Raw genomic sequence first — 25829 nt, 5'->3', positions numbered from 1 at the left:
CTGAAGTCTGAAGATTTCCATAATGTAGAAATCTAGAAGAAGAGAAGCTCACACATGAGAATGAAAAAGAAAAATAGAGGAATTGAAAGAAAAGAGGAAAGCAGGAGAGTGTGGAGTCATGGAAGCCAAGGTCACTGGTTCCCGAGAAGGGGGAGGAGCCAATATCAAAAATTGCTGCGAAGTTTAGTACAATATTGACTAAAAGGATCTAGCAGTTCTTGACCTTGGCTGCATTTTGGAATCAACTAGAGAATATTAAAAAACAAAAAACAACACAGGTATCTGTCCTCTACCCATAAAGCCTCTGCTTTAATTGGGCTTAAGTAGGGACAGGGTGTCTGGATTTTAAAAGCTTTCCAGGACCACCTTAAGTAAAGTTGAGAACCAGTGATCTAACAGATTTGGCAATGTGGCTGTATTTGTGGGCCTTGGCGGAACTGTGGGCCAGACACCAGACTGGTAGGCGCAGGAATCAAATCTATTATGGTTTATCTTTCTTTATTCTTTTAACAGAGCAATGTTACAGCTCTCCCATGTTCCTCATCTAGTAAGTTGAGCTTCTTGGTAACTTGTTAACTATTTCTTAGGTCAGTGGTTCTCAACATAGGCTACCATTAAAACCATCTGAGGAGCTTTGTAAAATATTCATGGCCCTATCCAGGGGCAATCAAATCAGATCCCAAGGGTGGGGAAAAGGGCAAGGGGATTTTTTGAAAACACCCTGGAGTATTAGTGTGCAGCCTGGGTGGAGACCACTTCCTGGGAATTATGTAGAAGCAACGTAAATTTGTTGTTGGCTTGGTGCTGCAGTATCTAGGGGGGAGCAGAGATTCTTTAATACCTACAGAGGTGCAGAAGGTCACAAGATGTCAAATGCTAAAAGGGAAATGACAGAAAGAGCTTCCATTGGCTGAACCCTCCCTCAATGCAAAGGCAAAATCTGTAGACTTCTCAATACTTTACTGATAATATACTCCGTTCTAACTCCTACTTATAAGAAGTGAAATACTATGGAGGAGAGGGGCTGAAATTGGAGGGAAAGTGGGGACATGTGCCCCTTAAGGGACAGACTTGTTTTTTGGACAATGCATTGCACAACTCCAGAAGGGTCCGGGACCATAGAATATTTTGTGAACAGTGCCCCTGGAGTTACAGCCTGTCTCTAAGTCACCTTAATGAAAAATGCACATCACTGAAGCAGATTGGATGGATAGTATTGACTCTTCTGAGGGTTATTTGGCTTTATCTTGCTAACAGCATCTTCCGAGTCATTGCAAGTCACATTGCTCCTGATACTCAATAAACTACCCAAGAACTCCATGGGCCAGAACATTTTTATAAGGAACTCAGCTCTGGTAACAAGGTCACTACTTTTGGTCACCAGCTTTTGAGGTAGGCAGCAGGAGGTATAGCTAAGGGATTTCAGAGTTCACGAAAGTGAGACCAAGAGATACCTGCTCATCTCTGTTCAGTTTCTAGTATTCCCATGTCTTTCTAGGTGGCATAGAATTGGTAGGCTCAGAATTTGCTATAAAATTCAGGCTTAATTCTTTAATAGCATCTTAGCTCTTTCACTTACTAGCTATGTGACTTGGCAAACTGACCTCTCTCAGATTATTTCCTCGTGTGTAAAATAGGGACCCTCACTCACTGTGGTAGTGATTAGTACTATTCACCAAATATTTCCAGCCTGTCCCCACACACTGTAGGACCACACTTCCTGTCCTGCCCCCTTCTTAACTAGTTGTGAACAATGAGTTGTGAGCAGAAGCGATGTTCGTCATTTCCAGGGTGGTGCTTTGAATTGCAGGTTTGAGAGTCTCTGAGCTTCACTTCCTTCTGCTGCTGGCTCTTCTGTCAGCCCAGGGGACACAGAGTGAGGTCCAGAGCTGCCTGTCAACGGACATGACAGAGAGAGGTTCTGTCACGGTAGGTCATAAGCAGCTGAGATTACAGGCTGTCAACTACTCTAATAGACTTTCTTCCTAGATTTGTGTTGAGGACACAGTGGGACAATATATGCTGGGCAATTGCTCTATTTATTATCCATCACACCATAAAGTGCTAAGTACATGTATGTTTCCATCGTTCAGTCATTGTTGGCCTTCCACGTCTAAGTATTAGCATCTGTGTAGCTCTCAGGATAGGAGTTTGAGGCCTAGGATGGGAGGACACTTTAGAAGTGTCTATGCTGACATTTAATTATTCATGAAAATTACTGATCATCAAGTTCGTAAATCATATTTTCAGTTCATGATAATTGATAATATACAAGAACCTTAAGAACAACTCATAATGGCTAAAAACTAATACCTAACCTCCTTTTCAATAAATAACCACAAGCAACTGATTTTTACTCAGCTCTCACAGCTGAGTAAAATGCAATTGAGAAAAGTCTTAACTGTTTGATAAATATTGAAGGCGTGTTTAGTTTTAACTCATAATAAATACAAAGCATATGGGTTTAAAGAAGAAAGTAAAAATAAATTCTAAAATAATGCTGGTTCCTACCTTTCTCTTTGCCTTTTTTCAAATATTTATGTTCTACTTATAAATATGCACCTGTATAAATTATGACTAAAGCTATTTTTACTGCTTCACACTAAATCTTTTACTGAATATAAGGAACCTTAATCTCCAGTGTATTATGTACCAAAGGATAATAGATTTAGCAACAGAAATAGTTACATTCCATTAAAAACCAACTCTATAATTCACAACTGGACCTAGGTTCTCTTCCCAGTCCAATGATATACTTAACTTCCAAAAGGTCTAAAACAAATTTTTTAGTTTTATGATTTACAGGATCACATTTTTTCCATTTTAAATTATAGATTCTTATATTTATGTTGTTTTCCGTGGGTTCTCAGAATAAGAGCTAAATGTCTTGACAATAAGTATGATTTGTGTAAGTTCAGTAATCTCTTGATAGGAGGTGGTTTGATTATTTGACTATTCCAATTATTAGTCATGTTATTTAATTTTTAAATACTTAAATACAATTTTTCTTATAAAAGGAATACATAATCATACAGGAAAAATGCAAATTAGAAGGAATAAGAAAAACATCACCTACTATTCCAACTCTAGAGAAAACCACCGTTCACCCCTTGAGGACTTTATCCCAGTCCTTTTGCTCTGCACACATTTGCCATAAAGGTAAATGCAAATACAAAATAATATATAATGTTTCTTAACCTTTGTTCCTGATTATGAATGTAATTCATATGGCTCCTTGTAGAGAATTTTGAGAATATAAAAACTAAGACAAAAACATAATCCAGGGGAAAACCACCAGAGATCACTACTATTAATATTTTAGTTCCATTAAAAGCAATCATTACATAGCTACTTGACAGTTCACTCAAAAGGTGTATTCCATAGAACAGTCTTCAGCAGCATGATTAGATTTTTCAGAGTGCTGAATATTTATTCATTTCTGAGTTGGAGCACTTGCATTCATCATGCATTTGTAATATGGGGTAACTATACTACGTTACATCCTGATGTTACAGAGAGAGAAACCCAGCCTGTTCTCACCAAAAGCTCCAGGTTTGGGGAGGATGTAGAGTAGGAACTAATTACAATACAGAGTGATTAGTGCTAGCAATTGAGATAAGCTCAAGATGCAGTGGAGCATAAACCTATCCTGCTGGGGAAGAAAGTGTAAGGGAAAACCAGCTTTCTGGAAGCTATGCAGTAGGGCTTTGCTCTCAGGGGTGGGTGTAGCCAAAGACTGGGAGGAGGGGAACCAGCAGGGCACATATGCTACCCAAGAACAAACGTAATCCCACATGGTTGGAAGATAGATCAAGACAAGAGATGTGGTGAGAGAAGTCGGGGTAGGCTTTGTATTTTCATAGTAAGGAGTCTTTTACATAGATAGCAATGAGGCAATTAACCAACGGTGACATGACCAGGGATGCATGAAAGAGAGAGCATTGTAGCAGGAAGGGATGAGAGACCCGGCAAGGCGGAGCCTGAGGGGGACAATAAAATATGGCACCATTCGGACTAGAAATGGAGAGGGCCTGTGTGAAGGCACCGGTGACAATGACTATTGGGGACATCAAGGAGGCTTAGGATGTCCCTTACCCCTTCACCTGCCACTCGGGGACCAACCTTAGATGTTGACTATAATTGAAGTCAGAACACAGGGACCTGTGCTAGGTCACATAAGGAGAGAAAATGGCTCAGGCTGGTTACTTCAAAGACCCTTCTAGGACAACATGACCACCACAGAACTAGAAAGATACTCCTTTGGGCCATGATGATTTTATCTGACCTACAGGTTGAAAGAAGAGTAAATCTATTCAACACACTTACTGAATCATAGTTATTCATAGTATGTCGATGAGACAGTGACCCAAATGGGTACACACTTGCTGGATAAACAAATACACTGGTTAGGGAATGAGGACTTTACAGAGGTCAGGGGATGTTGAGGTTCAATATAAATTGTTTTCTTTTCCCACATGGGCTGGTAACATGGTTTATTTTGCAGAGTTCCCTTAATTAAGATGACCAACCCAGAAAGCTATCCACATTTTTTTAGCACAGCACTTAAAACTGTCCATAATTAGGTCCCCTGAATACTTTTTTTTTCTTTAACAATTAGAACTTTCTTTTTTTTTTTTTTTTAAGATTTTATTTATTTATTTGAGAGAGAGAATGAGATAGAGAGAGCATGAGAGGCGGGAGGGTCAGAGGGAGAAGCAGACTCCCCGCTGAGCAGGGAGCCCGATACGGGACTCGATCCCAGGACTCCAGTCTCATGACCTGAGCCGAAGGCAGTTGCTTAACCAACTGAGCCACCCAGGCACCCAACAATTAGAACTTTCTGAAAGTTGTTTGAATTGCTTTGTGAGGGGATAATGGGTTTGCTATCACTGGAAGTATTTTTTTTTTTTTAAAGAGGGCTGAAAAACCACTGGAGGAGAGGTTTTAGGTGGATTAAAATACTGGTTTACAGCTTTGAGGTGAGGATTTTTTTTCCTGTTGTAGTTACGTAAAGATATGCTTATGTATTACTTTTTTCCTTTCCTGCTATCCAGCACCACAAAGTCAATGAAATTGGTATGACATTTCAGATAGAATGTCAGAAACCCAGATACCTAGAATTCCTTTAACACATATATTTGAAGTCTGCATACAGCTTCACTAGGTTGGATCTTCTTATAAAGCAATGACTTAAATGTTTTATTCATTCAGCCTTCACTGAGAGCTAACTTTGTGTTACTAGATATGGAAAAATTAGGTAACAGGAAAGGGCTATTGAAAATTGAATCAAATTACAGATAGAGTACAGGTGTCTATTTTCATTGTAAAGCCTTTTTAATGAAAGAAAAGTTGATGAAAATAATCCATAATGGTATGTAAAAACAAAGTTTTCCATCAGAGGAACAAACACTGTGAAGAATCTCTGAGAGGTAGAAAACCGTCATGTGCAGAGAAGGTGACAAGTCCAAATACAAATGGGAGATCATGATTCTTCCAAAAGTCAGAAACATCAGAGAAAGCCTAAGGAAGGGCAATGCCATCTATGGTAGAATATGATTGAAGGGGACATGCCATTATCTGATGACAAGTGATGCTGTTTCTACAGGGAAGATTTCAGGAAATCTTTTAAGAAATGAGGTCTGAGCTGGCTTCATAATTCTTTAAAGTTCTTAGTATTCCCTCTAACACTGCTGACTGAACTTGCTCAGGATGAAGCCACAAGTCCCTTGGGGGTGTGTTACACTGGAAAGAAAAAATGTGTGACTCAGGCAATTTGACAGTGACTCCCATTGCAAGAAAAAAAAAAAATCTGTGATGCAAGGACTTTGGGGAATACATCCGTTCTCATACTCATTTAAGTCTGTTTCAATGCACCACAATTACTCACAGAATGTCAAGAACCGAAGACAAGCTTCAGGATTAGTATCTGAGAGATATGGAATTACCTTCAGGCTGAGGGGCAAGACAAAGTGGGGAAGTCTTTAACCAGACAAATTGGAGCAAGTCCAGTACCAGGTATCAGAATTGTCATCCTCACCACGTTTAGAGGGATTGAAGATTTCCGTGTCTCCGATGGGATTTTTTTTTTCCTAAGAAACTAGATGAGAGAAACCTAGGATGGAAGTTGGGAACTGTCAAAGCAGTGATTGGTGAAAATGGAATTGGGAAATGTGACTAATGGGTGGGCACAGAGAAATGAGAAGCATGATGTTAAAATGGGATCAAATGAAAAATCTGAAATTTTATCCTGCAGGAGATGGCTAAAAACAAAACAATTTCATTCTGAATGAGAACAGGATTGCTAAAAATCACTCTTCAAGCAATCTAGGATTTAAATCTGCACATTCTAGACTCAATTTACATGGGCAAACTGATGCAGAAGACTTTAGGACCATGCTTCCTTCTTCATATGTCTGGCTTCTTCCCATCCTCCAAGTTCAACATTAAGATTATATCCTTACATAAAGTTCTCCATGACTATTAAGCAATTTGGGCTTATGCAGTTCTTTGGAATGCAACACATGGGTGTTTCAAAATCCAGTGATTAGAAAACTATGGACTCCAAATACTGTTTGTGGAAATACGCATCCATAGCAGACCTGTGCCCTGCCCAGCTTCCGCTGGTCCTCTCTTCTGAATCTTCTCGTCACTGAACAGCCTCTTATAAAGCACCTGCCACTCTCCCGAAGGCTTTCTCTGGCTGCAGGAGCCTGACCCAGTGTGCTAGGAAGGCTGGAAGTATCTGTGAGTTGATGCCTCCAGAAGCTGCCTTCAACACCACCCAGTGGGAAGTGTTGGGTATATACCCCAATCCTCACCTTTCTGGCGGGGCAACATGGAGGCATGTTATGCAGTCTCCCCAGGATCCCCAAAGGCCTGAGCAAATTCTGCTCATTAGCACACCTTTAATGGCTTTTCTCCCTTCTTTGTCTTATCTTCTCACTCAGCTTTGCCTCCAAGTGGTTCCTGGGATCACGCTCCATATAAACTACTTGCACTCACATCCTCTCACACTCTACTGGGGAGACCCAAGCTAAAACAGCATTTTACCACATGAGAAAATGAACCAGATATGAAAGAAAGTAGATTAAGAGGAGTTTGAGCCAACAATGGCTGATGATTAAGAATCAAGCATAGCTGTGATTAAGAACTATAGATGACCTTACCGGGGAGGCACTGCTCAGGTTTTCCCCAAGCCTTGTGGGAATTCCTCCTATCCACCTGTGCGCAGCTGTGAACTACTTATGGGAAGCGGACTTTCACTGGAATCCTGAATTACTGTTCTCAGTAAACTCCAATATTGTACTATCTAAAATGTATGAATACCAAAGTTTAGTAATAGTGAATTCTTCATACAGTAGTTTACTAGTATATAGCACTTGCTTAGATATAAAAAATAAAATGATACATGGTGTATCATTTGCTCACAATAAAGAAAAAGCCTCTCAGCCCTTCATCAGTTTGAACCTTTAAAACTTCTGAAAGCCTCATGAATGCTGGTCCACACTTTGACAATTCCTGCCCTAAATAGAGGTCACATGGGGTAAAAACCCCACTACTGCAAGCAAATGCCCACTGCTTTCTTGGCAGCCTGGCCCTTCGACCAAAAATACTTTAAACAGTGTGTTCCTAGTCTTTGAAAGAGCAAACATGCCTTTAGGGAAAAGAGGAAAAACACACAGCAACCTTATTGATGTTGGGTTTGATACTTACTCTTCTCTTTCTTGGGTCAAGCCTGCTGAGGGTAAAACTGGGTGCCAGGTCCTTATCATTCTTCAGGAAGTTCTGCTTTCTAGAGGGAAAAACCAAAAGTACCTGGGAGGAAATCAGCCACGCTTATGCTGTTCAGTGGTTCTCTGTTTGGGGTGGGTGGTGGTAACACATGGCACATAGATGTTAAAGCATTCACTGTTTGCAGAGAACTTCCTTTGGGTCTAGATTTCCTCTACCACCTGGAAGCCATTTTTCTAGTTGCCTATATGTGTTTTGCAAGTTCGTCTGCCCCTACTAGGCTATAAAGGAGTTGAGGGCAAGGGTCTTACCTAAGTTACATCCCTGGGACAGCGCAGAGTGAAAACCCCACTCCTTTGCCTGGGGTTAAGGAGGAAAGCAAACCTGAGACCAGACTTCCACTGCAGCACCCCCTGCGGGCTCCACCGACTTAGTCTGAATTCACCCCTGGCTTGACTTCTTTCCCTTCCCTCTTGCTTCCCCTATTCCTTTACTGTCTCCCTTGGAGCCCTCCCTTAAGAATCTATTTGCACATGATTCTCATCTCCAGGTTTTCTTCTGTGGATCACTAGCTATGAGGTCAACCCTTAGGACTAAAAATTGGAGCACTAGCAAAATGCAAATTAATGGCTACCATTTTGTCTTAGTTAAGTGTCCTTGATCTCCAGGGAGGAGAAACCCACTCAAATTTGCTTGAATGGGAAGTTTACAGAAGTATACCATGCCCTGGGGGAATTAGAAAATTACCTGTAGCTTGTTGGGACCACATAGTCTCCCTTCTCTGATTCTCTCAGCACAGGAACTCATCTATTTTGCTGCAATTCAATGTTTCCTGTGGTGCTTTACTCTAATGTAGTTGCCTGCACATGGCTGTGGCTTACTAAGGAAACAAGACGCTTGCCTTGGTTCTACAGAAAACCAGCTTATTCGAACTCTTAGTGTCCTAGGTCCAAATGCCAAATGCCAAGGGAAAAAAAAAAAAAAAAAACCCAAACACCAAAATCTGATTAGCCCATCTAGGGTCAGCTGTCTTCCCCATCCCAATCAGATGCAGCTGTGGAGGCAGGGTCCTCTTCTGAGACACAACCCCTTCTTCAGCAGTACCGTGGAATGGGTGGACTTTTTCACAAGGGATTATAGGCTCAAGGCAATGACTGATATCTCTAGGAGAATAATAAGCCAAGACTTTTTTGTTCTGCCTTCAAACCTCTCAGGCTGGCCCTGCCTCCCCAATCCAGCTTGAAGATTCTCACTCTTGAACCTGTCTCCTCTACTCCAATCTCATGGGCTTGTTCATGGTCTACCAACATGCTAGGCTAACTTTGTCTCCATGCTGACATTTTTCCCCAGTTCCTCCAGCTGTACGGGTTTTGTCTCTGTTTCTGCAAACACTTTCCTTCCTTTATTTCCTACTTCCTCCAGGAAGCTTTTCCCATCCTCCCCTAACGCCTACAGCACCATTCAATTTTGTTCGTTTACCCAGGTTACATGATAAAGTCAGGGCTGCCTTCCCTACTTAGGAAGCACCTCAAAATCAGGGAGAGACCATGCCTCCTACTTCTGCTGCTTCCTCCCCAGCACCTGACATCATTCTGAGCACCCAGTAAAATATAGCTGCTTCTGCTTAATGTGCCAATTGGAGTAGATTAACCTTTTCTCCAACACTTATTTCAATGCTTTACTCATAGGCTGAAACACAAAGTTGTTTGTATGACTGTCTTACTACAGTGTGAGCTTGCTCTACTTCCAATGGCCAGTATCTGCATCTCGTTGCCAGACAGCTTTCTTACAAACAGCAGAAAGCCACTCTGGCCTCAGCACAGTTGACTGGACAATCTGAGAAATTAACTACTGGTAGCCCTCCACCAACGGTCCTTAAGAACTTGTGGATCTACAACCCAGCTCCCCTGCCCTCCATAGTTCAACTTGGGGTCTTCTACACGGCTCTACAGAGTTCCCCAGTGGGCTTGAGGTCCAGTTGCCCACAGCAGTAACTTAACTCGATAAGGCACTCCTTATGGTTGCCTTCCCTTCCTGTCTCACTTCCCACTTCCCTACTAGTGTTTCCTGGGGTCACCTCCCAAAAAATTGCTTACCTTATCTTATCCCAGGGTCTAATTTTGAGGGAACCTAAGCTAAGACAACACTGAATAAATACTTATGGAATGAATGAAAAGGCAATTTTCACCTTCTCCCTCACAGGGAGAGAGGTCAGGCCAGGGACAGGGTTGGATTTCTCAAGACTGGGAGAATAGAAGACTCAACTCCCACTCTGTCCCTCAAAAGTGGAAGCATCCATAAAAGGGAAGCTGCATGAAAATCTGTTTAAAGCAAAAAATGCTGCATCCTGGGGGCAGTTGTGAAGTTCACAGCATCCAGCTAGGCCTAGAGAAGCCAGGTGCTGACAATATAGCTGGCCCACAATTTACTGGCCCAATTTGGGATGGGTAATGTATCTTGGCAGCCCAATAGCCATACCTCTACTTATCTTGGTTTCCACTACTCCAGGAAAAAGAAAAAGCAGCCAGGAAAAAAATAACTATGATTAGACACTTTGCTAACCTTCACAAACAACATTTGACTTGGGCTATGAAATCAGAGAGATGTCCCCTTTCTTGCATCTTAAACTTTGGAACAATGTCTAGCTGCTGAAATCATTTTTTCAGAAACAAAGCATACAAAAGCCCTACAAAAGGATGACAGGAAAAAAGCAGTTAACCTCTGATGAACTGGAAGAGCAAGCAGCTTGAGTATTTCTGGTGGTTGATTGCATAATTCAACTTCTTGAACATTTAATGTGTTATTCCTTTGTTTGCTGGAGGAATGCAATTGCTCAATGAAATGTGAAAAGAAGACTTGACAAGGACTGTTTTCATGATTATCTACCAAGTTCTTGCTTTAACTTGTTTGCTTAATCCAATGTCTACTTGTGATCTCTTTGCAAGATTCTGAATTTCATTACCTCTTTCCTTAAAGAGAAGTTAATCTGCTTGGGAAGGAAGGCTTGCACATCATAGGTCAGTGAACATTAGCACATTCTAATAATTAGTTCCAAGCCCCAGTTTCTAGACAACTAGCCAGTTCAGCAAAATTTTACTTCATAAGAAATTGACCTATTTTCAGCAGAACCTCTGCAACCACTGCAAAATATAACATCTCATAGAACCGTGTTAATTTGTCATTATAGCCAAGATGATTTGCGATAGCAAAGCAACAATTAGAGCAAATGATGCTTGTCTCTTCATTTGGGGAAATCTACAAGACAGCTCTGTCATAACTTTAATTTGAGATCTGCCTGGCTGTCCTGATAAGAACCGTTGTAATGAACTGGTAAAATTCTCATTGTCTTCTATTGTAAAAATGTATAGCAAGTTTCCTGCTCAGCTATGCATAATCAGATGAGGAACACCCTCACTGCTGTAGACTTGAACTTCAACAAACATTTTGTCTTCTCAGAAAAATAGCATGCTAAATGGAGGAGGGTTTACATCCATGCTAGACAGATAGAGAGAGCCTTTAGTTTAACAGATGCAGGATATCTTCCTACTGTAAATCATCATAGTAGCCAGAATAATGGGCCCTTCCCCCAAAATGTCCACATCCTAATCCCTGGAGCCTATGAATATGTTACCCTACATAGCAAAATGGGGTTTTGCAGATGTGATTAAGTTAAGGATCTTGAGATGTGGTGTTATCCTGAATTATCTGGGTAGTTCCAACCTAATTACAAGGACCCTTAAAATCATACAAACTTTCCCTACTGCAGTCAGAGGGAAATGGGACCACGAAAGAAGGGTCAAAGATGTGTAATCTTGTTGGCTTTGAAAATGGAGAAAGGGGCCAAAAGGAATGTGGCTGGCTTCTAGAAGCTGGGAGAGACAGAGAAAAACAGATTCTCTCCTAGAGCCTCCAAAAAGGGTGGCTACAATGCTGACACCTTAATTTTAGGCCCATAAGACCTGGATCAGACTTCTGACCTCCAGAACTGTAAGATGATAAGTTTGTGGTATTTAAGCCACCTAATTCATGGTGATTTGTTGCAGCAGCAACAGAAAACTAATAATTATGATATTTAAATAATTCCTGAAAAAAAAAACCTATGTAAGAAAAAATATATTATGATAATAAGGTTTATTTCTTCTTCCCCACAATGTCCAAAAGTGTGGTTTTTCTTTTTTCTTTTCTCCTTCATGTTATGGCTTTTCATTCTTTTTGTAAAAGAATAAAATATTCATGACAGTTGAACATCAGGTCTCCTTTAATCTTAACCCCCAGGGGCATTCCCTGATCCACTCCATCAAGCATAATCATATTTCAACATGTATATGTATCCATTTTAAAAATATTAATTGTAAGTCCATAATCAATTTACAGCATTATTTTATGTGCGCTATCTAAATTTTTACATATAAGGTCATAGAATGAAGGGTTGTTTGACAAGAGCTGGAAAACAAAGGACACAAAGCCACTACCAAAGATGACACATCTTCAGAGAGAAAGAGTGGGGGAGATAAGCTTCCTGATTCCTCCCTGTCTTCCCTTTGCTGTCCTACCTCCTGTCTCTTACTCATGCCTCCCATGGGCTGAATTGAGCCAGAAGCCAGCTGGCTGGAAAGTCAGAGAAATGTAGCTTGCAGGATGAGCCTTCTGCAATGCAGAGGCGAGCAGGGGAAATGTGGAGAGTGGATCAGAGAGCAAGCAGGCAAATGTCTGGCACATGCTTTGCAGTGTATATTCTGGATTTACCATGAAGTCCTTGAAAAGAAACCTTTTGCTTTTCAGCTTTCCAGGGTGAAGAACATAGCTTTGTTTTGTTGCTTGTGTCAAGGGACCTTTGAATGCTTAAAAGGAGAATCCAAAGGGAGTTCCTACCATGCAGGAGGGGACCTCCTGGGCCAGGAGCCCCCCACTTGGCAGGTCCCTTGCAGCTTGAGCCCTCATTCACCATCTGCTGTAATTTTATCTTCTAGCTTCTGAGTGGAAAGAAGCACTCTAGAATCATGATCTCTGGAAAGTGGAAGAAATGAAGCAAAGCAGAGTTTTCCCAGGGTTGTCAGATGATTTCAATAAAAATATCAGACATATAGGAGTAAAAAATTAACAAAACAGCAACCAAAGCAATAAAATAAGGGAAGATTTCTGGAAATAATATACAACAATATCTAGTATTTTGCATTAAATAGAATATTACCCCATTTTTTTAATCTTTCAGGAACTTATGTTTTATACCCTAATCTGTAAGAGTATCACATAGAGAACAGAAGGATTGTTCATTGATCAAATAATGATATGAAAAATAATTAAAACTACTTAATTAGATTGTTCCAGACTTTTATAAGAAGACTAACATAAGAGGGGTTGCTGACACATTTCTTCAGTGCTTTTTCCAGAGTAAAAGCACAATCCTGAACACCGTCAGAACAAAACACCATGACCATTGGTTTGGTGAACTTGCCCTACAGAGTACCAGTAGGGTCTTCAGATCACTGGTTAGACAAAAACTATAGACCAGCACTGTCCAGTAGAAATACAGTGTGAGCCATGTTTGAAAAAGTAAAAGAAAACAGGTAAAATTTTAAGAATACTTGTAGGGGTGCCTGGGTAGCTCAGTGGGTTGAGCGTCTGACTCTTGGTTTTGGCTCAGATCATGATCCCAGGGTGGTGAGATCGAGCCCTGCATCTAGCTGCGCACTCAGTGTGGACTCGACTTGAGCTTCTCTCTCTCCCTCTCTCTGTACCCCTCCCCCACTCTCCCTCTCAAATAAATCTTTAAAACAAACACTCTTAACTCAATATAACAAAAATATTTCAACATGTGGTCAACATAAAAATTAATGAACTATTTTTGCTTCTTTTCAAATCTAATCTTTGAAATCATGTGTATTTTATGTTTATACCATGTGTCAATTCAGATACTAAATTTTTATCAAAATACTGATCTGTATTTATATTTACAAAATATACAGTTGGTAAGAAAAATTCATATACTCGAGTTATTCCAAGCATGCATAAAAATATCTTCCAATAACTAAGTCAAGTATAAATTTTAAAACATAATTTTAATTAAAATTAAATAAAATTAAAAATTCAGTTTCCAACTCACAATGGCCACATTTGCTGTGCTCAGTAGACAGCTGTGGTTCATGGTTACCACACTGAAAAACAAAACACTGGATCAGAGACCATGACTGTCAGAACATGTGAGATTTTTTTCCACTTGAAACTTTTGTATGCTAATTTTCTATGTGACCTGTTTTCTCTTCATAATAATGAGCCTGAAGCCTTTGAATGAAAAGAACTTGTGTTCTTGTTGGTGTCAATAAGGAAGTGAAGTTTCAAGGAGCAAAGCTCCAGGTAAGAATGGGTGGATGTCGGTGGAAGCTTCAGAGAAAGGGAATCAGCCTAACTGTCCAAGATCTGTTACAGAAAGGATGGAGGCCCCCAGGGCAGCAGAAGGGGCCTGGAAAGTGATCTGTACACTTTCAGACAGGGATCTTTGGTACAAATGACAGAAATTTGATTCAAACTGGCTTTGACCGTGAAGATTCTCTATTGGCTCAAGTAACTAAAAAGTCTGCAGGCTCTGTAATGAGAAGCTAAAGCATGGTGGTTAATCCAGGGGCTCGGGGGGAGCCTGGGTAGCTCAGTGGCCTAAGGGTCTGCCTTCAGCTCAGGTCATGATCCCAGGGTCCTGGGGTCGAGCCCCCAATTGGGATCCCTGCTCAGTGGGGAGTCTGCTGCTCCCCCTGCTTGGGCTCCCCCACTTGTGCTCTCTCACACATGCTCTTTGTGTGTCAAATAAATAAAACCTTAAAAAAAATCCAGGGGCTCAAATAACATCATTAGGAATTTCTTTTTCTCAGTCCCCAAGCATCTGTGCCTCAGTCCCCCAGCATCTGGGTTGCTTTAAATCTCAGAGTTTCTCCAACCATGGCAAGATAGCCACCAGCTATCCCAGCGTTATGTCCCATCCTTAACATCCCTACCAGAAAGGGCATCCTTCTTTCCTAAAAGCCTGAACCAAATCCTAGAGTGGATGCTCATTTCTCACCTAATCCCCAGCCCTGATTTATTTCCTAGCCTTGGAGACAAAGGGTCAGATCTGCCTATTCAAACCACATGCTCTAGCTGATGAACAGTGATTCTCCTAAGGGAAAATCAGGTTGTTGTAGCTAGGAGGGGAGAGAAGGGTTACTGGGCAGGACAAATCCTTTGTATGTCAAATCAAGACTCTTAGCAATGAGGCTTTTTGGTTCTCCAAAACTGATTATGGTTATTCAGAATTCATGTGGTTTCATGAGGAAGATGGCATCGTCCGCCGAGTGCCTCATCTCCTTTTGCCATTAGTTAGTCATGTGGAAATCCATACCCTTTTCAAGCTACCCAACCTTGAAGTCATTTAAACTCGCTCTGCTTTTGGGTTTCCACCTGTGAAACAGGGTCAAGAATAGGACCTACCTCATACATTTATAATAAAAATTAAATAAGTTAATATTTGTGAAGTGCTACCAATAGAGTCTGGCACATGATAAGTGCTGAAAAAAAAAAAACACTAAACACTAAATATGCAAAATGTATATTTTTCTTAGAAGATTCATTGATTTCTCACATGAGCTCATATATACTTCTCCATCAAGGTGGCCTCCAGAAAGAGGAGAAACTGAAGATGTTTATTGAATGACTCCCATTTTCAAAGAATATGTACATGTTATTTCAGAGACACAACCCTGTCCTTAAATACAGTTTGCTTGTATTTTCCTTTTCCTCTGAGCACACATCAGAATTTAAATTAAACCCCAATGCAGCCCTCCTGTCAAGTATGCTCTGATACGTAACAGCACCAACAAAAATCTGGGTATCATGACCATCATGGGGAATACCTCCATCTCTATTCTATTCTTATTGTCACAATATTTGGTTTAAGTTACAGTACCTACAGTAAATGGAGTTTAGCTGAGAAAAGCCTCCTTGAGAAATGAAGGTTAACAGCCCCAGGTGCCATTACTGGGGAAAACAAGACTCATTCAACCCAGAGGAATTGCCTGCCCCTGGTAATGCCAAATTGATATATGCTGGAAGCTGAGCTTCAGAATCCTTTTTTGTTGGATAGATTATACTCATCAGTAAGAAGAGCCGCCTGTGAAAGGTGATTCAAGGTACAACATGCTCTGCCTTCCCTAGAGGACTAGTGTGCCCTATCCATCCCTTCTCTCACACCTGGTCTAGAATTACATCTCTAGGGTCACTTTCCTGATGGATATTGCCTTCAGTAGGTCCTTGCCCATCAAAGGCGCGTTTGTCACCAGCAGGGACACACATTAACATCCTACCTCCACCACCACTTGCTGCACACAGATAATACAGGTCACCCAGTTGGGGTATGGGAATTGTCCCCATTCCTTATCCCTCCCCATGCCCCCATCCCTGCCCAAGTAACTCTACAGTTCCTTCCACAAATAGTCTTGCTTTGGCCCCGTGTGGCTTCTTTGGCCGGGGGAATATAGACAAAAATGGAGATGTGCCAGTTCCGAGCCTGCACCTGAGGCGGCAGCCCATCTTTATTAAAGGACTTGGGCTCCACAGCCAAAGAACAATAAAAGCGAGGCCGGACCCAAAAACCAAAGGCACAGGCCAGTCCGTATCACGGCTACAGCTCAAACTGAGAGGTTACACACGCAACAGAAAACAGTCATACTAGCCTCCCCAAACACCGGGAAGACCCTGCTTATATAGAGAAAGCGCCTGCTCAGGTTCCCACTCCGGTCCAATATGCTAATGAGGGAAAGAAAAAAAAGCCTCATCCTGATTGGTTGGAAAGGCCACATCCTGACTGGTCAGAAGGGCTTCATCCCGATTGGTCGCTATTGGCAGGCAACTCAGGCAGCTCACGGGCGCTTTTTGGAGCCAGGGTCCTCTATTTTAAGTCCGGCTTGTAGATAAGGCCGCATCCTGGCCCCATCCTTACCCTACTTTTTGAGAGGAGAGGCTTAACAACAACAGCCAACGGAAAGTGCTGTAGGTGCATAATGTTTTTCACGTGGGGCTCCTTCCCGTGGTCCCTGTCTTTCTGCTTGCTTCTCTTATGCTCACAATTTTGCTTATTATATGCTACTGAGATTCGGGGTGGTTCGTACAGGATAGCTGTGGCAATAGTTGACTAATATACCAGCTATCAGGGAGCAAGGCCCTGAGTTTTGGCCACAGCAGAAGAAAGGCAGAATTTGTAGGAACTTTAATGCAGCCATTTCTTATCCCCCTTTCCTTACTTTCTACAATTATAGATTCTAAAAATCAAATCCCTACATTCCCAGAATTTTTTTTACAGCCAGGGGTGGGCATATGATCCAGTCCTAGCCAATGATACATAGGTATAGCTTTGCAAGGGACGCCTAAGAAAATTTTTGCTGTCTTGCTAAGAACAAAAGGAACTTCTGTTACTGTCCTTCTCCCTTCTTCCTGCCTCAAAAGCACTGGTGATGCCTGAGTCCAAAGCAGCCAACTTGTGACCAGGAGGTGAATAGCATGAGGTTGAAAAGCCATCGGCTTAAGGAAGGCAGAGTAGGAAGATGGAAAAAACCCGGATCCTTGATGATGTTGAGTAGCTAAACCAGCACCAGCAAATGCCGATCTCCAATCCTCTCTTAACATGAGATACAATCAGGTTGTCTATTTTGTTTAAACCCCTGTGAGATGGCATTCTTATATCTAAAATGAAATGCATTCCTAATGGATATGCTATTTTACTACATGACAGTTTGACTTGGGTCTGGCCCAGTCTTTACATCAGAAAGATGCTATAGTTTCCTCAGTGTGTAGTGGAGGAGCTGAGATAGAAGAAAACTGAAGGTTTCCTAACCCTCTGTGGGGAGGTGGAGGGAAGCAGAAGTTTGCCTTTGAACATCAAATAGAAGTCCCTTAGGAACTGAGATGGGGGAAGTTTGGATCACTTCTACCTCTGTCTTGACCTATTTGGCTTAATAAAATCCAACCCACCCACCATTCTTAGCCCAATCCAAGAAGCTTTCTCAAAATCCATCCAGAATGAACCATTACTTTCTCTGAATTCCTGGAGTTATTTGTCTTGGTCTATGTGTTGCCCCTCAACTGACACATCACACTCGGCCCTGCAGGAGTCCAGGTGTTTGTCTTATCTTCTCAACAAGGATAGTGTCTTACTAGTCCCTGCAGAATCTCTTGCAGAACCTAGTAGAGTTGCTCAGCACACATCAGATCTTTAGTAACTAGTAGTAACCATGAATTAAATAAAATGAACATGAACTTCTGGATAACATACCTAGGCTCACATCCAGGTTTATGGCTGTTTCTGGAAAACTAATTAGGAATTGGCAGCAAAAATAGTTCAGCTTAGGATGCCTTCTACTACAGAGGAAGCAGATTAAGAGAGAAATGAGAGGGCAAATGAGAGGAGAAAGAACAACCCAAAGTCACCTCCAAAGAGACCAGAGTCTCTGAATAATTTATTCCCTCTTGGGAGCATTCCTATCAGACGTTGTGATGATGAAGAGTCAGCCATCTGGTATGGTTTTGCATTTTTACCCTGTTCCTTAAAGTATGTGTTGGGGGCACCTGGGTGGCTCAGTTGTTGAGCGTCTGCCTTCGGCTCGGGTCATGATCCCAGGGTCCTGGGATCGAGCCCCGCATCAGGTTCCCTGCTCAGCAGGAAGTCTGCTTCTCCCTCTCCCACTCCCCCTGCTTGTGTTTCCTCTCTCGTTGTGTCTCTCTCTGTCAAATAAATAAATAAATCTTTAAAAAAATTATGTGTTGGATCACTTAGACTTTTAGCTTCCACTTTAGTGAAAAAGAAGAGGAACTCTCTAAGCTACAAAGTGCTAGAACTCATAACTAAGAAGTGGGGTATCTTTGACTGGGTCTCCCAGAAGTGGGCATTGAAACAAGGATTTGAATCCAAGTGGTTTATTTGTGAGATGACTCCAGGAAACACAGCAAGAGAATATGGAAATGAGGCAGTGAAGGAAAAGAAGCTAATACAGGTGCATTAATGAGTAAATTATGTCTGTGGGTAACTGCAACTCAGCCTTGAGTATAGAACCCACCTCCAAATTGTTCCTCACAGGCGATGAGGAGCTGGGATATTATCCACTAATTCCCATTTGTCATTGGTTGAGGGCCATTTGGGGGCATTAACACTTTGGCACGCCCAGCCTGCCTCACTCATGACCGAGCATGCTCCTGCAGCCAAGAAAATCCTTAAGCAGAATCCGAGGTGCTTGCAGTAAGAAGCCATTGGCATGTACAGGAATGCTGAGTGTTGACAGTTGGGCAGGGCATCAATAGTGCCTGCCACAGGGCGCCTGGGTGGCTCAGATGGTTAGACGTCTGCCTTCGGCTCGGGTCATGATCCCAGGGTCCTGGGATCGAGTCCCGCATCGGGCTCCCTGCTCAGCGGGGAGCCTGCTTCTCCCACTGCCTCTCTTTCTCTCTGTCTCTTATGAATAAATAAATAAAATCTTTAAAAAAAAAATAGTGCCTTCCACATGGGGAGAAGTAGAAGATGGAGAAGCAGAGGACTGGGGATGAAGGCGCCAGGGATGAGGAGCATCACTTGCGTAGGGCTGAATTCTGGATAGCCAGAGTAAGATGCCAATGAATGAAGGTAGGTGTCGCATTGAAACACCTGGGGAAATCTGTCACACATCTCCCATTTATCTTTATCATCTTTAGATTTTAGAATGTTTTCAAAATCATAATGGTCAAAATTCACATTTATCAACCCTCACGTCCTATATTGGGGAATGATAGAGTACATTCTTACTGTGGAATATTCTAGAGCTATTTAAAATTATAATTCTATTCTTTGACTTATTAAAATCAACCCAAAGAATTTTCAATAACAAAGAAAAATACTTATCATTTAATGTTAAATGATTAAAAAGAAAGGAAGATCCAACACTGTATATTCAGTAGGATTTCCAATATGTAAAGAAAAAGGTACTTAGTGTTGGAAGAAAATATTATTTTTTGAAAAGCCTTTGAGGGGTGGACTTATAGTTACTTTCCTCTGCTTCCTTATAATTTTTTAAACTTTACATATTTTCCACAATAAACATGTATTACTTTTATGACTTGATTATAAAATCTTTGAGAAAATATTATGTTATGCATAGTTAATAATGACCCTAAAATGATTTTGTTGATTTGGCCCATTTAAGCCTCTGCTGTTAGATTATTTTTAGGACTGTGCTCAAGGATACCAGCTCCCAGGAGATTAACATCTTCAACTCTGTTCTCCTTGTTCCCCAAGAAGTCTGTGTCACATTCCAGTTCAGCCATCCAACCAACATGTATTCATTCATTTAGATAAATATTTACAGAGTACCTATTGTGTACCAGACAAAGCTAGACATAGACCTGGCCTTCATGGAGGGAACTGAGTAATGGAATAAAACAAATAAATAAAAATTTCTATTTTTGAAGAGTGCTATGCAGAAGAGATACATGGTTCTCTGGGAAGCTAGTTGTTTCTAATGTGTGCTTGGGGTCACCATGCCGGGGTCTTGAGATGCTATGTTCAAACCTTTACCCTCAAAAACCTAGCCATCTAATTGTCAGGTCACAATCAATTTCCTAAAATAAGGTAACAAAGAGGAAAAGAAACAGTATTGGATTAAGTTCCCCATTGTCTGTAGGAAAATATGGGAGTTCAAAGGAAGAGGCAGTCAATAAAGATTAAGTAGTTAAGAAAGACCCTTTGAAGGAAATGTAGCTTGGGTTCAGTTTCTATGCCAGAAAGAAGGAAGGGTGTCCAAACAAGGGGAATAGCATACCTAAATGCTCAGAGGGGTCAATGTCAAGGATCCTTTATTGGACAGTGAGATGACCAGTAGGATGAGAGTAAAGGATGGGTATTATGTGAAAAGGATGACCTGTCCTTGGGAGCCAGGTAAGAATGCTTGACTTAATGTGGTGGGAATTAAGGAGCAAAGAGCAACAAGACCAAGAGAGTATCTACAAGACTATGCCACCTGGAGAGAGGAGCAAGAGGGACTGGCCACAGTGATCCAGACAACAATAGAGAGTCTCATAGGAAAACGTCCTTCCTTTCCTCCATGAGAAACTGGGATACAAGAGGTTTGCTGGGTTTTTAGCCTCTGAAAAGAAAATTTCTATTAAAAGGGAAACATAATTACATTGCTTAATATAATCTGATTCATCTCATTTGTTTTATCCATCTGTCTCCTATAACCAAGGAAATATACTGAAACCCAACCAATTTCTTTCCTTTTCCAGAAGTTCTCTGCACAGAGGAGACCATATTTGCAAGTCATCTAGGACTCCGCTCTCCCAGAGCAAACCCATGGACTGGGAGACCTTTCAATTTTGGGGAACTCTTCTTTCCTACTCAGTTAAGTTGCTGCCGCTGTGCTGGAGCGGGAGTGAGGGTAGCAGGTGTAGGTTATGTTGGTAAAGGGCTTCCTTAGCCAAAACGCCCTGCTGGGAGCGCTGGAGAGCCTTGAGGCTGAGGGAGAGGAGTCTCTTCCCCAGCAGATGTGGGCAGACGAAGCAAAGCAGATGCTGTCCTGTGCTCTGTCCTTCTGGTTCCCACGACCAGCAGTTCCTCTGGCTGGAGCATACACTTGTAGGTCATCTTCTAGCTTGTCCCCCTACTTAGATAGCCTGTCCTGTTTTCTAGATCTCTTCAGGAAAGATGAGTTCCTAAACTTCTTTGGTGTTCTAACTGTACGCTATAAGGGCCTTTGAACAGTAATAGAGAAGACAGCTTCATCTCTGCTTCAATATACATTGCAAAGTGCCAATCAGGACAGTGCTAGGATTTCTATCCAGGAGGGACCAATGTGTGGCAATCTGGTTACCCAATGGGACTTTACTTGAGGCTATATTTGCATAGCAAAATGCTGTTTTGGTTTTGACTTTATGTAATGGGGCAGCACATGAAAGTAAAGGGGTACTAGATCCCACCTCCCAATACTGTCCTTGATACCAGAACTGAGCCCTAACACTAGGTTTCTTTTGAGCTAGAGACTCTCAAGTCCTATACTTTCACTCCAAGGACAGAACAGGGTTTTGCATGCAGACATCTTTTATCAGTGGATAAACGGATCAATTAATTACCTAACTTAACTAACAGAGCTGGCTACTTCTTTCTCATGGGAAGGTGAGCACCTGCTGAGAAGGTTCTCAGGAATCAGGTCCACCCTCATCACCCCACCCAGACCAGACCTGCCCCCTCATTCTCAGGGCCTCTCCTTGGAAACACTGGAAAAGTTTTCTTGGATCTCTGAGGCCCTCTAGTGGCCATTTTATGATGAAATCCTGCCTAACAGTTGCCCTGCCCATCTTCTAAAAATTCCGCCAGCCCTGAGAAAGAGAAAAAGAAAGAAAATCCTTAAAATCCTTTTCTTCTGCTTCTCCTAAAAAGGAAATTTGGGGATGTCTAATTTCTGACACCATCAAGATTAATCTGACCTCTTAATGTTGCCCTGGTTGGTTTGTTATTGATGAGTTTTGAAAGCATCTCGCTGCCTGCTCTGTACCCAGAATGGCTCTTCCCTCACCCCCTCTCCCCACATCTGGACTTTATTTTGGTCTTTAGGTTTGCTTCAGAGCATTCCTGACTGTCTTTTCTTCCTAAAAATACAGGAAGGGTCTAGCTGGGTCCTTTACATGGAAGAGGGCAGAGTTCCCTGCCTGGTTGGCCAAGGTGCCCTCACAAAGCCTCTGGGTGATTCCAGGGGCACCACAGACAGCCTTGGCAGATACAGGAACTGCTTACTGTCTTTTGTGACTTTGGTAGGTGAACCTGGGGTGCGGTTTGAAATTGGCCACGTTGGTCATTTTTATGAATCGATTTGTACAAACAAACCTATGGGAAGCGTTCCTAATATAAACAGCCTGACTTACTGCTGTCTCACCTTCATCTGACCCCTGGGAGCTCTAAAGAAAAGCCCATCATGCTCACCTGGCCTTCAGCCCGAACCAGGCAATTAGGCCGATAGCCAGGATGAAACTGAAAGAGAAGGAGCCTCCAAGTCTGATGACACCTGCTGTCCCCTTGGCTTGTGCTGTGTGCTGACCACTGAATCTCTCCTATAGTGGGGCAGGTATGATCGTCTCCATTTTATAGACAAGGAAACTGACACTCAGAGTTCAATGTATCTCGCAAGATCACACAACTACGTAAGCCACAGTGTTAGGATTCAAACCCAGCTCTCTCTCCAAAACCCACTCTTTAGCCAGCCCCTACCTCTTCTTGTACTTAGCTTTGGGTTGCAGGTTCTTGTCTCATAGTCTATGTGAACTCCCCCCTCCTAGACTTGGGCAGTGCACAGCCTGCACATCTGTAAAGAGGCTCAAACCAACTTAGATTGGTTTGAAACTATCCCAAGGCCAAGAGTCTAAGCCTGCCTTAATATCTAGAGCCTAGCTACTCAAAGTATGATCCCTGCCCTGAAGGGTCCACAATACCTGGGAGCTTCTTAGAAATGTAAATTTTGGGGCCCCACCCCAGATCTAGTGAATCACAATCCTCAAAGCTGGCGACCAAGAGTCTATACCCAGGGCTTCTCAACTTTGATGTGCACTGAGCTCACCTGGGGATCTTATTAAATACAGATTCTGATTCAGGAGGCCTAAGGAGATGGCGCTGAGCTTCTGCTCCTCTAACCAGCTCCCAGATGATGCCAATGCCCTGAACCACACTTACAATAACATGGCTCTAGATCAACCGTTCTCAAACTTGAGCCTGCATTCAAATCCCTTGGAAGGCTTGTTAATACACAGGTTGTTGGGCCCCATCCCAGGAGAATCTGATTCAGAGGGTCTGGGATGAAGCCCAAGACTTTACATTTCTAACAAGTTCCCAGGTGAGGTACAGGGACCCCAGTTTGAGAACCACTGTTCTAGCCTTACCAGAACTTCCTTCAATTAGACAATGAACCTCATGCTTTCTGGCTTGGCCTTTGTATGAGCTCTACTCAGTCCCTGAGTCCTGTCCTTTTAGAACTGAAAGAGACTTCAGATACCAGAGGCAAAGCCAGGATGAAGCATCCTGACTGTCTTGATTCAAGGTTGTTTACTCTGCTTCCCGCTGCCTCTGAAGCTCCATAAATTCTCCAGCGTCCAGCAACTGCAGTATTTTTGGTGAGCTCTCCATCTTGGGCCAGCTTCGCAGGCACTTGAATCCCTGTCAGACACATATGTCATCGGCACAATCCGTGAAAACACAGTGGCCTCCTACTTCACAGTTCTGTGAAAAGCGAGCTTTGGAAAAAACCAGCAGCCAGGGCTGGCAGCCGTGGTGGGCAGAAAATGCAGCAGCATGCAGGCAAACCCAGGCACACAAGGTGATTCAGCACAGGAGGCCTGGAGCAAAGTAATGAACCAGGACACCGACAGCAACTGCCAGCCACCTTCCACTGGGCAACTCTGAGAAGGTCATTGAGCAGCTCTGTGCCCGAGAAATTGCCTTTTTTTTTTTTTTTTTTTTGGAAAAACCATACTCTCCTTCAAGCAAATACACATAAAAGAGGGCTTCGTATGTAGACTTGGGGTGGAGGTCGCAACAGTTAGTTTCTGTTATGTAACAAATCACTCAATACTCAGTGGCTTTAAAAAAACAACTATTATTGCTTATGAGTTTTGAGAAAAAAAGTAAAAGTGTGCAAGGTTCCTCCTGCTATCACTTCTGCCATGTTCTGTTGGTGAAAAGCAAGACCCACAGCTGGGCCCACCGCTTGATGGGAGGGGTGGGAACATCCCTGGGTAAAGAAATAGAGAGGGGGGAGGGGCGGCCATTTTTGCTATGTACCACAGAGACGTTTCGTTTGGTTAGGAGATCCTGAGACAAAGATTCCAAAGCTAATGGTTTACTTGGTTACTTGGGAAGCAAAGGAAATCCTGGCAGGGAATAGGGGATTGAGACACAGAAAAGCAGCCAGTAAAGGGTCCCTAACTGGGCCAGCTAGCACTCTGGGCAGTTAGAGCTTAATGCCATTGGAAAACTCTGGAAGTGTTGGACACAGGCTTCTTTGTTATTCTGCCTGAGAGAGGGAGCTGGAATATTTATACTACACATCCATTCACATCCATCCTTTGTTGAGGGCTGCTTTTCAAGGGGACACTGATTCTCCATCACTTCAGCTTCCTATGCTAAGCAAAGTGGCCCCAGAGGTATGCAGGTCCTGGCAGCTGGTGGCCTGGCCACTGTGTGTTGAAGAAGTAAGGGTAGGGAAATACAGGTAAGACAGCTACAGTAGCTTCTGCAGGGCAGTGGCCATAACAAAGAAGAAAACCCCTCAAGCTTCAGTTTTAAGTTAGTCAAAACATCTTTTCTCTTTCTTTCTTTTTTGGTCTATTTGTTTTATTTTGGGTGATGTTTCATTTGTGTTGCTGGCAAAGGTTGGGACACTAGATGGCATCCTATCAAGTTGTCCTACAGCTCAGGAAACATGCCAGGCAGTGTTGCTAGTTGTCCTTGGAATCAAACAATACCAGCCTGAGCTGAGAACGAAGGATTGTGTCTGCAGCCAGTCGCGGTGGGGGCCACTTGGCCACCACTCTGTCTGAGCCCACTGTGAGCAGCAACTTCACAAACCACTGGGGGAAGGTGGGGAGCAGACAGGGCTCAGAGGGGAAGGCGGCAGTCGCTGGTGCTTTCTAAGGAGTGGGATTCACAAAATCCCTGGAAGGCAGCAGTAAGGAGGATGACACTTTCTACACCCAGAAAGGTCTTTGAAGCATCTAAAAAAAAATGGGCTGGAAGGAAAAAATAGGAGACTTACAGTAAAGATTTATTCTTTGGGGTGGGAGTGGAAAGAAGATGGTAGGATGAGGTTGAAAGTAAGGGTCAAAGTGATTTAATATTTTATTTACAATATTTGAAACAAATAAGACAGAATATCAGGAATGATCAGTTGTTCATAATGGATATTAGGTGGTTATCATATTATTATCTATACTTTTCCTTAAATTTAAAAAAAGTATGTTGTGGGAGGTGGGTATGATGTTCTGTAATTAGCAAGGTCCCGTAGGGTTCAAGAAGGAACACTGATCTGTTTCTTGAGTAACCTTTACCAAATACTTTCCCTTCTGAGCCTCTA

The 25829-nt window shown here is 42.3% G+C and overlaps 2 long non-coding RNA genes across 3 annotated transcripts in view; both read right to left on the bottom strand.

Annotated features, from left to right (window-relative positions):
• The window catches only part of LOC144379258 (uncharacterized), a 167857-nt gene that overhangs the window by 30175 nt on the left and 111853 nt on the right, over positions 1–25829 (bottom strand). The gene's annotated exons all lie outside the window — the stretch shown is intronic.
• Positions 1–25829, bottom strand: part of LOC118546341 (uncharacterized) — a 107476-nt gene that overhangs the window by 18395 nt on the left and 63252 nt on the right. Inside the window, exons 2-4 of one of the 2 annotated variants that reach the window (XR_013441949.1) lie at positions 13835–13886; positions 12604–12738; positions 7714–7792 (exon numbers count right to left, since the gene is read on the bottom strand). This is a non-coding gene — a long non-coding RNA (uncharacterized LOC118546341). The remainder of the gene's footprint in view (positions 1–7713; positions 7793–12603; positions 12739–13834; positions 13887–25829) is intronic. The other variant, XR_013441950.1, reaches the window with a different exon arrangement.

This window comes from Halichoerus grypus, chromosome 10 (genome assembly GCF_964656455.1).
Source record: "Halichoerus grypus chromosome 10, mHalGry1.hap1.1, whole genome shotgun sequence".
NCBI classification, from domain to species: Eukaryota; Metazoa; Chordata; class Mammalia; order Carnivora; family Phocidae; genus Halichoerus; species Halichoerus grypus.
The sequence above is the reverse complement of the archived record's forward strand: the minus strand, read 5'-3'. Positions and strand labels throughout refer to the sequence as shown.